Source organism: Cibotium barometz, chromosome 14 (genome assembly GCF_041138505.1).
Source record: "Cibotium barometz isolate CiBa-2024 chromosome 14, ASM4113850v1, whole genome shotgun sequence".
Taxonomy (NCBI): domain Eukaryota; kingdom Viridiplantae; phylum Streptophyta; class Polypodiopsida; order Cyatheales; family Cibotiaceae; genus Cibotium; species Cibotium barometz.
In genome coordinates this window covers 50,667,476-50,678,410 of record NC_141059.1, presented here as the reverse complement: position 1 = coordinate 50,678,410, position 10,935 = coordinate 50,667,476, and positions in this window count along the sequence as shown.

Genomic DNA, 10,935 nt, shown 5'->3' with positions numbered 1-10,935 from the left:
GCTAGATAATTGATGGTAATTACACAAGCCCAATGCCTCATTACATCATACATTCAATATAAATGCAAACATCACAGTACTTCGTGATGATGAACGTAAGAATTTCATCCTATCCCTGTTTGGTGTTGGTATGAAGTATAACTATGAGAACATTATTTGCTGCCTCCTCATTATAGCGGCAAAGCTACCTACCCATCACAGGTGGCAATCTCTACCAAGCTATAATCAATGACAAGCAAATAAATGAGCACTCTTGTAAGTTCTTCATAACCATATCTCGCACCAAATTTATAATCACTACGAATTAAATGCCAGGGCTTGCAAAATTGAATGTTATCTGATAGGTAGAGGGGATCATCAAACTACGGATGACCTCGACAACTCACTAGGACTAGTGATGTGTAACTTTTAAGTTACTCCATTCTCCTTGCTTATTCCATACCATCGAACAAATCGGTCCCTCGATTTGAGCAACGTCAACATATTTATGAGTACCTCGATACTCATGGATTATGGTTCGGTAATTTAAAATGTTGATCTAGAGTATCTTTCACTCGAGGATCTTAATGTTATTAGCAGTTATGTATTAGTAGTGAGTAACTACGTACCCACTATCATCACACTAGTAGCTCCATACTAGTAGTGAGTAACTACGTACCCACTATCATCACACTAGTAGCTCCATACTAGTCTGTGAGTAACTCCGTACCCAATGGCGTACCTCCCCCGAGTGGGAGTACCATATACAGCCATCTATAACAAGATGCTTAAGTCACTTGCTGTGCTAAGAAGTGACTACACAAATTGACCCCTCCATTGCACATTGCAATACAATTTCTGGTATTACAACACGAATTTTTGGACGTCCTTATCATAGAGGTCAACTTAAAAACTAGTGCATAGGTCTTGTGGAGTCTCGGCTGACCTAACCACACCACTGGTGACTTCCTACAAAAAATGTGGCGCCGAAGTCACCACCTATGTACTTTAACTCCGTAAAGTACATGGTCTTCATCTATCATCTATGGAAAGTTGTAAAACATTCCTGCGATGGATTTTTATCACCCTAAAATTATTGTGCACTATTTTAGTGTGAAGAGCTTTTTTCCTGGGTACCATGGTTCACCCCAAGCTCATCTGTTGCTAAATTCTCCGATTTAACAAAAGATATGTCTGCCTCCGAACACTCCGGTTCAGCCCCAGACTTTGAGTTTACTTCTTAACACTTCGGTTAAGTCAAAACTCACCAGATACAGTAGGATTTACCACTAAGCTCTCCGGCTTAGTCTCCTATCCTAACTCAGCCCGAGTTTATGTACACTTCATATGTCGGATCCGATACTAACAACAACCAGGCTCATCTGGAGTGAGATACTACTCACTATTGCCATGTAAACCTTATTAAATCCTAGAAATGGTCCACTCATTTCCCAGGGGTCATACGACTTATAGGGTTTACACGCACATGAACTTGTAAGCAAAATAGCCGGTCATGCAATATTACAATTGCTTATGTAGGAAAGTAATATATTTCCCAAATTCATATGGTAGCAACTAAAATGTGCTCACAATCGCACACTTATGTTGAACATAGGCAAGACTACGCTTGCAAAATACTATAGGGCGTCCCCCATGCATGAAACTGTCCAACCAAACTAGTCTTACTGCTAACCTCTAGATTTAGATCACTCCGGAACTAAATCACTCTGTTAGCACTAGTACACCATCATGGTCTTGCTACCTAGAGCTTCTCCGAACTCTGTAACTAGGTTTTATCCCAACTCATGGCTATATTTGTAATTGTCAAAGTTCAAATTTTATCTTGCACACTTTATCACTACAGGCAAGTGTACATACAACCTGCCAAAGAGTCAATTTACATGCACAAGCCTTGGCGTCCCATTCCACCAAGACTACAATCGATTCCGTGAGAATTTGATGTCCCATACCATCAAATTATTGCCAAACCAATTGATGTGACATATAAAAAGGCTCTTTCCCCCCTCGAAAGATCACCACAAACTCTCGACCAGTGGGATGTCAACGCATGGCAATAAAAAGAAGAGAAAACCATGCTAGTAAGTTTAAGAACAGTTTTCTTCGTCGATCAACTTTTATAAGGGCATTGAGCATTACATCTCAAGACTATACCCCTTCAGATTTACCTTTGATTTCTACAAATCAATCCTAAATCTGCTATTATTATCTAGGCGTCTGCTAATCCTTCAAATTAGTACTCCTAGATAAACCATTCAATTGAGTACTGCTAGCCCCTTTATCCCAAGTAATAACACCTTAGGGATTACTTTGACCAGGCAATCACGTGACTAAATCAATTTAGTCACTAATCTCTAGGCCCAAGTAGTGACACTATTTTGTTACTACCAACAAGGGCCAGCTTGCCTCTACGGGCCAAGGCTCTCTTGTAGCTACAAACAGTAAGCAACTTGTTTGGACACAGGCATAACCACATCAAGACTACGCTTGTACATGGTTCTCATTTGCCGAAGTTTATCACAATCTTCTAGCATCTGTTAAAAGATTGTGAAGGGTTATGAGCACTACGGCTCAATTAGGCTTACCTTGATTTCTCGTGATAAGCACTTCGTCTAATTTGGGCACAACTGACGCCATTGCCGGTCTTCTTAGCCCAAGTAAACACACCGCGGTTTCACATTTACACTATAGCCAAACTACGTGACTTTTATGGTCAATACTAAGTGTATGCTCAGCTTAAATTTAGTCTCTCTGAACCAAATGTGTGATCACCACATGTGTTATTCTCGAGGCGCTACGGCCATAGACGTGTTCACTAGGCACAACGGCCATAGAACGGCTCTCTCAAAGGACTCGGCACTACGGCCGTGGGATTTGTCTCTCTCTTAGCACGCGGCGCTACGGCCGTGTGAGGTGGGTCTCTTTCGTGGAAAGCGGGCACTACGGCTGTGTTGGGTTTGTTTCGTGGGGTGTGTCTACAGAAGAACACATTTGTTTGTCACCACAGAACAAACACAAATTTGTCCGAACAAAAACTTTGACTCTAGTAAGACGACGTTCGCAAAAGTGTAAATTGAAATCTGGCGAGGCTACGCTCCTAGAGTCTTCATAACAAAAATAAAAATGGTCGAGAGGCTGTGCCTTGCCGGGATTATTTCTTGCGAGAATTATCCTTCCTCACCAGCCAGAGAGAGCGTTTGTTTGAATTTTTCATTTTTAATTTTTATTAAAATTGAATAATGAAAATATAAAAAAAAAGAAATGATTTTTTTTCTCTCTTTTTCTGGCCGCTGGTGGCCGCCTGCTGGTTGGTTGGCTGGCCGTGGCCCTGGCCGCCCGCTGGGCTGGCCTGGCCGCCGCATAGGCTGGCGGCCGTGGGGTTCTTCGCCCCACCTCAAAGCAGGCGCTCCAGCACAAAGCAGGCGCTCTTCGCTCCACCTCAACAGCTCGGCCCTCCCTCGAGTCTGGCACAGGCTTTCAACAGCTACAGCAGCGGCAGAGGAGGCTGCCACAGCACATTTCAGCAACACTTTCAAGTCTGGCGCAGGCCCTCAACGCCGACGTGAGCTTCCCATTTCATCTCCATAGACAGTCGAGAGAAAGGGGACTTTAACCTCGGCCAGCAACTGCATACAGCAGTCAGAGATGGACGAAGCACTCCCCACTCCCCACGCTCTTCAACGCGGCTCGGGCTGCTCTTCGCGTTTCCAAGGCCGCCTGGCAAGCCCAATCTCAAGGGGGGGCTGCTGTTCGCCTTCCCCCACACAATGCAAGTCGCCCCCCCAAGCTCTTCCACGCAGCCGTGGGGCTCGTGGGCTAATTTCGCAGTGGGGCTGCGCTTCGCTTCACGTCAAAGCAGGTTTTCCATGGGCTCTGCGCCCCCCCCCTTTTCCACACAGCTTCAACGCATCTTTGGCAGACATTCAACGCAGAAAATTTCAATCGTATAGAAAAAAAACGAAAATTGCTTACCTCCATTGCTTGCTGTGTGTGACGGGGAGAGAGAGAGAGAGTTCTTCCCCTCCATTCTTCCTTGGCCGCCTCCCTCCACACCCTCCATTCGAGATAAGGATAAGGAGACGAATGGTCGAAAACCATCGAGTGGGCTCCAGTCCCCCGGTCACGCGCGGGCTCTGACAATCCCATCGAACCACGCTCTGATACCAGTGTTACATTCCCGTAACGCCGCTACGGGCGTTACCACAAGAGGGGATGGCCTCTGGCTCACCACCCAGCCACCATAGAGGAAGAATAAGGATTGCCCCTCATCCCCCAGGCTATATAGTGTGTGGCCTGCCATCCACACTAGCCTGGCCACCCATGACTCCGCATGGGCGTCCTCTCCCACTGAACCCCGGACATGGCCATCCGGTCTGCCGTCGGTCACAGGCATTACAGCCTACGTGACACATCGTTTGGTGGCATTGGGGGGGATCAAACATTTTCTTTCACATGGTTTGAGTGTTAAGTCCATTGTTTGGTGGCATTAGGGGGGGGATCAAGCATTTGCTTTGGAACAAGCATCATCATGAATATAATCTCGAACATCCTCTCAATGAAAAGAACATGTGAAATGCCAATTATAATAACAATGTCACTTGGGAGCTTTATGAAGATTAGCCTCAAGCTTCTCCAACATTCTAACATCATGAAGTGAAGCTTACATATGAAAATCGGATCTCCAATTGTCACACAATGCCTACTCTGACGACTAAGCAGTCAACGCCATGAAATAGAGGCCAAAATTGCCCTGAGAATGTGAAAGAATTCCATTGCTTATTATTAGCACATGAATATCATCCAAGATATCAGCTTAGATAGGGATTAGTTAAGTATAAAAACTTGAAGTAATAAGGGTGAAAAAAACATTATAAACATTATTCTTGAACTTGGGCATGTTGGATTACATGTAGCACCAAATTCAAAACGAAGTGTGTGATGATGTTAGTGCTGTGAGAGGTGGTGCTCAATTTGAAGACGACTGGAGACCTTTGTTAGCACCACTAGAACAGCCCCTTCCGATCTTTTGGGTCTCTTTGGAGTCGATGTCTCATACCCATAATTAAAGTTCTCTTTTTTATTACTCCTGCATACAGAGTGCATATAGAGTTCACTCACCCACTCCACATTTCTTTTCTTCAATAAAACAAAAACAATACCAATACATAAAATCTAAAATAAACGTCATGAACATATCATCATAAAAACACTATAGATCTATGCAAAAAACCACCAAAGTATCTCCTCCACTCCGTTATTGTGATCCTCATACTAGAAAGGTATGCACTACTAAGGCAGAATAACCAAGTCTCACATCCAACTTTAACACCCAATGAAAACATCTAAGGAGCCATTGTTGATAGCCATACCACTCCCATTAGCACAACACTCCACAATTGATCGATGCATACATCCAAGCCATACCACATATGATTGATGCATACATCCAAGCCATACCACTCTCATAAAGCACAAACACTCCAGGCATTGACCTCAGGAGCCACATATGATTGATGCATCCATCCAAGCCACCAAATCTCCCTTGCCTAATACACAACAGAGCAGCTTCATATCCCTCACACCAATCATGTTAGGAGTACATCCATGTCCCATCTTCGACTGAGATGGGTGAAGGACTCAGGCACAACTGTCTTTATGACATGACTCATCACTTGGATGACATCTGTGCACAATATAGCACGAACTTGAGTGGTACCTTTACAAGCTTCCACAAAAACAAAAATTTAAATACAATGTTCAATAATATAAAGCCATGATTCGTGAAAACAATGCATTGCACATGTAATCAAGAATATGTAAACCATCACAAGCCCAATGAGATATTCTCTGCTCTCTAATAGTAGCTTCGATTGAAAATCCTCTAGCCACATAAGCCTATCGAGCACTACAAGAGTCATCCTAATACCATTGCATATACCAATGATTAGACTTAGGATTCTTTTTGCCAAAAATGGTGTTGGTATAAATGTAGATACAAAACCATCAGTATGTGTGTCGATATAGGTATCAAGCATCGATGTATATATCGACACTGGTTCATATTGATATATAAGTCGGTAATAATTAACATACATACTAGTGTATATACGAATGCTACTTAATATTGACCCACATACTGACGTAAGTACTGACACAGTCTAGGAGAAAAATATTTAGTAGAATATGAGAGATTGGGGCAGTTTGCCCTAACCTATCCCAGTATACACATAGTACCTAGCTAGGTACTTTGGATATAGACACATTAGGTTAAAAAGATAATATAACATAAAAAAAGATTTAAAAAAATGCATAAAATATTATCGAATTTATTAGTAATCTATGCACAAAGTTTGTAAATCATTGTCTTATAAAAAAGTATGAGCGGAGCTCTACCAAAAAAATATGAGCGGAGCTAGTGCTCTTACAAAAATTGCATAGCTCTTACAAAAAAATAGGAGCAAAGATAAACAAAAGCCTATGCTACTTGTTGTGATCATCATGCCTAGCACCTCCAGGACCTCCCTCTTTCACATCATTATGTGGCTCCTCTAGAACTCCCTACATGAATAGATTTATCCATTCATTCATAAAGCACAGAGCTCATGTATGCAAAAAGTAAAGAGAATTCTAATGTATGTATAGAGCTCTATGCTCTCTACATATATAGAAATCCATATATATATATATATATATATATATAGAGAGAGAGAGAGAGAGAGAGAGAGAGAGAGAGAGAGAGAGAGAGAGAGAGAGAGAGAGAGAGAGAGAGAGAGAGAGAGAGAGAGAGAGAGATCTATGCATACATATGCTCTGCGCATACATGGGGATTTATGCATGCATGCATAGAACACATAGCTCTCATGCATAGAGCTCGTGCATGCAAAGAGCAAAGAGCATTTTTATGTATGCACAAAGCTCTATGCTCTATGTATACATAGGGATTTATGCATGATTACTTAAGCAAAGAATAGAGCTCTATACACTATACATATATACATTGAGCTCTATACACTATACATACATAGAGCATAGAGCTCTATACACTATACATATATACATTGAGCTCTATGCATGTATATAGCTCTATGCTCTATTCATACATAGGGATTTATGCATGTATGCATAAAGCATAGAGCTCATGTATGCAAAGCGCATAGAGATCATGTATGCAAAGAGCCAAGAGAAAAGAGCATTTCAATGTATGTATAGAGCTCTATGCTCTATGCATACATAGAAATGCATGTGTATATTGAGATCTATGCATAGATATGCTCTGTATATACATAGGGATTTATGCATGCATGCATAGAGCATAGAGCTCTTACATGCATAGAGCTTATGCATACATAGAGATCTTATAGGCATAATGCTCTTGTGTAAGAGAGTAGAGCTCTTACATGCATAGAGCTCATGCATGCAAAGAGTAGAGGGCTCAAGCGTGTATAGAGCTCAAGCAAAGAGCTCTTACATAGATCCTTATGTATGTATAGAGCCTGTAACTTTATGCATAGAGCATATATATAGAGCTCTTTGTATACATAGAGCTCATGGATGCATGGTCTTAAGCTCTGTAGCTTTATACATAGAGCTCACGGATGCATGGCCTTCAGCTCTATAGCTTTATGCATAGAGCTCTAGCAAAATACATGTAAGAAAAGAAACCCAAGGCGTTTGAGGACACTATGCAAAGAGAAAAAGTAAAGCGAACTAACCTACGAGTTTGGGCGCAGATTGAAGAGAGAACAAAGCCTACAAAAAAGCCAAAACCTAAAGAATGATATTAGTTTACAAGAAAAAAGAAATTGAGAAAAAATAAAACAAAACAAAATAGACTCATTCCTTTGTTTGAAAAGAGAGAAGTAGCGAGACCCTATTTGTAAACCCTAACCTAAAAACCAAAAAGTACACACGAATCATTTTTTTAAAAAGACAATAGCTTATTTTTCTAAATTAAAAAAATATGACGATTACCTCTCTTGTCATGGCTTTGTTGTAGAAAAAGAAGGAGAGAGATGCTTAGAGGCTATTTTGCACAAAAGGCATAGAAGATTTTTTAAAAATCGTAAAAAATGAAGAAGCTAAAAGCAAAAAAATACATAAAAACCAAACCATACTTACATATTTGTAGTGGAGAGGATAGCAAGAGGTGAGGGAGGAATGGAGGACAAGAGGTAAGAAAGTCTTGGCAATAGTTGAGAGAGAGAGAGAGAGAGAGAGAGAGAGAGAGAGAGAGAGAGAGAGAGAGAGAGAGATGGGAGAGAAAACCAAAGTATGAGTTCAAACAAAAAGTAAACAGAAAATAGTCTCGAGTTTTTATTTTTTCGTCACACAGGTATAAGCGTTAGTAATGTTTTATAGCATCAGTATAGGTGTTGATATATACATCGTTTTCGATGCATATACCAATGATTATACCAATAGCTATACTGAGGTCGTAAACTATTTTCTTTATGTTTTAAATTTCATAGTAGAAAAAAAATAACCCTTGCCAACTCATAATTTATACTCCTACTTAAAGAGATCCATATTTTCATATCCACATAAATTTCTCTTTATCTCTATTATAAACTCTCTTGATATCTCTTGATCCCCATAACATTATTAGTCTCTCTCCGTTTTGTCAATGGAGCATGAAAATAATTCGTTGTTTGTAGAGGAAGAACCTGAACAAGGAAGAATGGCATGGTTGGATCAGAGTATTTAATGTTCGTGTACATGTTACAATTATTCTATTACAAGACAACGTCAAGTTACCATATAACACGTAAAATGATATATAGAGTTTGACAAGTCCTTACTTGAATTAGCATATAATTTTGATGAGGTTAGTTGATTGGGCCCTTTGTTACACCCTCTCCCTATCCCTATCCCTATCCCTATCCCTATCCCTATCCCTATCCCTATCCCTATCCCTATCCCTCTCACTCTCCACCACGATCTCTCTCAAAATTGTTTTGATACTTATGTAGAAAATGTAAATGACATGGAGTACATGTGAATTCAACCTGATGAGGCCATATAATCTAAAAAATTTAGGCAAGGTACAAGGCATACAATTCTTGGAGAAGAACAACAAATACAATGACAAGAATTGGTTGATGATATGGAGCCACACATACAAGAGGATGTGGAACCACACACATAAGAAGATTTTGTGAAACTACTTGAAGCAATATTTGAAGGCAATACATAGGATAGACAAGACACGATGTCCAAGGAAGCGCATCTTTAAACTCTTGGTTCAACATCATTGTTTGATGGAACAAAGATGTCAAAGTTACTTGCATTGCTCAATCTAATCACTCTATGGTTGGTCAGATATAAGTGTCTCAAAATTATTGAAGTAATCTCGATATCCTCTTTCCAATTTCTCTTTCTCTTTCTTAATCTCTTCCTCTTTAAAAATAAACTAGCTAACATCATATCGTCGGTCATAATTTGCAAGGTTGAAATATACAATATTATTAGAGAGAAACTCCATGCCCAAGTCATGAGATGGTGCAAACAAGATTCTAAGTACCATTGGCATGGACTACAATTGCATACATACATGCTTGAATGATTGTGTCCTCTTTTGTGGGGATCTTAGTGAACTCTCCACATGCCCAAAGGGTGGTGCTCAATGGTATAGACAAGATTTACAAGGTGAAACCATTCCTTGTAAAATTCTAAGGCATTTTACAATCATCCCAAAAATCTAACACATGTTTAAGTGCAAGTCGATAGCAGAGCTAATGACTTGGCATGCTAAAAACCGATCCATAAATGGAATCTTACGCATTCCTACTAATTGCACTACATGGAGACACATTATGGCATGAATTTAAGGAAAAGCCTCGATACATACATCTCGGTTTAGCAATGGGATGGTGTTAACCCATTTGGTTTGCATTCCACAACATGGAGCACATAGCCTTGATGGTTGGTAAATAATAATATCCCTCCACCATGGTTGACCATTAAAAAAAGGGACATCTCTTGCTTGGTTTATTGTTATGTGGAAAGTACAACGTTAAAAACATGGACACGTATATGGCACTCTTAGTAGAAGAACTACAAAGCTTACGAGTAGGCATCCCTATTCATGACATGTCTAAATGACCTCAAAATAGATCAGCAACAACAAGGGAATAGTGATGTGGACTATGCATGATTATTTGGTCTTGGGTGAGTGTTTAGGCTAGAAACCAATTTAAAATTTCAAACATTAAATAGATTTTTGCATAATCATAATATAACTAAATGGTGTTATGTAGGACTTGCTACCCAATGGAGGATTCAATGATGCAAGCATATCCTATTAGTGAACCTCAATTAGATGTGCATTTTTCTCCAACTCTGAAGAAGATGATATATCAGGGGCATGTAAGATATCTCCATTACCTCATACACTATGGGATGGAAATCTTGATTGACCACACCTCATAGAATGAAGGCAAGTGATTGGTTAGAATTAAATGGAGAGCCAACAGCTTATAGATGGAATGAAGAGGCTCTTCCTTTTTCACCAACTCCCTTATTGGAATGATTTATTAATTAATCATCTCTTGGATCCCATGTATATATTCAAAAATGTGGGGATCATCATTTCAAACATTTAATTAGAGGTAAAGATAACAAGAGTGCTTGAGATGGACTTGAATGAAGTTGAAAAGATGGAAGCTTTATGGGCACAAGTAGATGAATCAGGAAAAGTAGTCCTACCTCTAGCACCCTAGATTTTATCCAAGAGAGAGGAGAAAAGAGTAAAGAAGATTATTGCATTCTTTAATACACCAGTGAGACACATGCATTTTCTTAAGGGCATATTTACTTAAAATAATAAGCTCAGTGGCCTAAAGTCTCACGATTGACATAAGTTTTAACAACTATATATAACTCATCTTCTTTCTTCTTTACCATATATATATTTATTAATAACATACATGTGTCATATTG